Source organism: Varroa destructor, unplaced genomic scaffold (genome assembly GCF_002443255.2).
Source record: "Varroa destructor unplaced genomic scaffold, Vdes_3.0 BEIS01000002.1, whole genome shotgun sequence".
Taxonomy (NCBI): Eukaryota; Metazoa; Arthropoda; class Arachnida; order Mesostigmata; family Varroidae; genus Varroa; species Varroa destructor.
In genome coordinates, this window is record NW_019211455.1 from 13,356,547 (window position 1) to 13,359,568 (window position 3,022).

The window sequence follows — 3,022 nt, forward strand, 5'->3', positions numbered from 1 at the left end:
CCCGTTCTAGCGACTGTAAATGATTTTGAAGCTCATGTAATGCCTGAGTCTAGCCATTATCTACGCTATAAAACAGAGCCAAGGTGATCATGATTTACAGTAGATAGATCAGCAGATTCCGGCGCGTCTAACGATTCACTCGTTGAGCATCAAAGATCTGTAGGCTAAGGAGAGAAAGATCTGTAGGAAAGGCTAACGCGCTGTAAAAGTGTTGTAGGATTGCTCGTTCAATGTGATTAGAAATAGTTCTAAATACTGCGACCTGGATCATTCATTTCGTTACGGAACTAACACTACGCTAATATTATCGTCAAAATCTTCAATCAACATGGAAAAGTTATCTAATGGGACCATGGCACGTTTTTATCAGCCACTATTTTCTACTGTTTGTCCAATAATGTTAAGGTTACGCAATACGTGCATATTTTAATCCTGAGTTCATTGGTCGCAGTGTAAAATTAGAACGACTTTTTCAGGTCGGGTCACATAACTGAACTCACCTTTTTTAAAGTTTCGGGTTCCGAGAGAAGGCGTCGAATCCGTTGACCTTTAACCGCAACTTCCTCTCGAAGTTTTCTATCCATTAACTTCAGAGAACCTACAATGGAGGCCATTACAAATTTGTGGGCACGAATCCTTCAAATAATAACGCCAGACAGTCGTGCGACGTAAATTCCTAACATAGTAGTTCTTGGAATTATGAACTTCAATATCCATCGATTACCAATTTTCCAGTAAAACGCAGCTTCTTAGTGCTTTGTAAATGGTGTTAAATTCTCACAATAACGAGCAAGGTTAATCTAGAGGAGACCACTTATTGTTTTGTCATAAAGGCAAGCTGTTAAAATTTGGCCTTTGTTTCAACGAAATCGATATCACACTGGGTCTTTGAATCTAAAAAGTCCAACGTATGGTCCCTATCTATGCTAGATAACTAAAGGGGCTGCTGTGCAATTACTAACATATTCTTAAAAAAGTAAGTTTTTTCTGCTGCCTTCTAGCGGTTTTGCAAAACATATATTTTTGCCTCAAATACACAATACTTCATGTCTCATATCCAAATGGATGAGATAGCTAAAAATGATTAGATTAACCCCGCTGGGATGAATATTTTAAGCGATTATGCCATACTTGACCAGCTTACTTAGATGCACTGTATAAAGATACAGCGGTTTCGACCTCGAGCATCAGACGCGCTATAGGATTAAGGAATAAGGATTTCTAGCTATAAGAATTGAACGATTCTTGAACGACGGCTATTCATAAGGCCACGTATCCGTTTAACCCGTTCCTACGGCTACGGGCCGCATAGTGGTCTCGCTCAACGTAACTTGCTTCTTCTATAATCGGCCGAAATCCATAGACAGACGCCTACTTCCCAAATCTCGAAGAAGTCGCTCGAAGAAAAAGTCATGAGAGATAAGTTTGTTCGCACCTCTAAAACAAGATACTCCTAGGATTCTGTCTGGCAGATGTGGGACCAAGATCTAATTAGTTGATATGGAGCTTCAGCCCTGCGATGTACCCGCATCCTCAAGCGGAGAAATGGATTTATCGAGCCGATGATAATTGTCTAACCACTATGGCGTCGTTTGTCTTCACAATACAGTGGATCGTGTAATATTTTCTCGAAGCTTCTCATAGAAGTGGAATAATATGACGCAATGAAGTAGGTTGCAGACTGACTAAAATCATATCTTTCCTCAACTTTGACCAGCTAGATTATTAAGAACAGTATGGCGTTCTAATGAACCTATTATTTATTTCTGTGTCATCGTTTGTTAGAGTTTGGTCACGACCTGTCAATTCTAACCATTGAATGGGAAGCCAAATTAACTGCATCCTAACTACCCCTGTGGTCCACAAAAGGTATACATATATAAACTTGGGAGGTTTACACTCAGTATCTTAATTGAGAAACTATAAGGAAGTCAAAGGATTTTTTTTTATAGTACTAAGCCCTTCTTATATATTATGTTCAATGGTGAGCTGTGTTGATATTCGTCACGTTCATTTTAAGCAGTTCAGCCATCTTGGCACGAGGGTTTCATACGGTTGACTGAATTTCCTTTCGATCACCTTTTTATTTTTGGTATTGAGACCCATTCGAAAGCTACAATTAGTTAAACGATACGTTAAACGAAATTTAAACTAAAGAAATTAGTTAAAAAAAAGGAACGAGGGCTTTGTTGTAAAATTCTCGTTAACCTAATGATAAGAGACTTATGCCAGTGTGTCCAATTATGTATCTAAGTATCTCTAAGAGTATTTAATTATAGAAACAACACGAAAATGACAAAAGTAGGTACGTAAGTACAACGCAATCTAATGAGAAAAACGGTCTTCCCAGATAGTATAGAGACGAGCCACGCTCAACAGAGTGTGTCGCATTGAAAGTCTGTCTAGATAACTCGGGTGCCTTCAACATGTTTAATTTAACCATCAAATATACTGGGTCAGTAAACCTGAGATACGATAAAACACACTTCAACATATTCATTCGTTTTACGCTAGCACATACAAATAAAACCGTAGAGCCATCATTAGAAAAAATATCCGTTTTTAAATCTGTTCAAGATGGTGTTGTTACAAATGTTACTGAGACGGCCACTCAGCCGTCCTAGGTCGCACGCTAAAAAAAATCTTCAAATTAACAGTACACTGGGGTATTACGTTCTATGAAGATGCTCATTGACTTCGACTATATTTCTAAATTTCTATTTATGACCCAGCATGTATTTAGGAAAAAATTTAAAGAAAGAGACACAGAAAAGAATAATTATTCAGTAAGGAGCGTCTCACAAGTTACTCGATTATCAGAATTGATACCCCCTAGCTGACTCCTTGGGAATCAGCTTCCAGCTTTAGTACGGCGAAGCCTAGGTGAGCACTACTACGACTAAAACACACAACAGTATTTACGTCGACTGAAGAGGTGCAATATTCTCTTTGATCTGAAATGCTCAAGATATCTCGGCTAGTGGGTGTGCGATAACTGAAAATAGAGCTCACAGGCAGATTA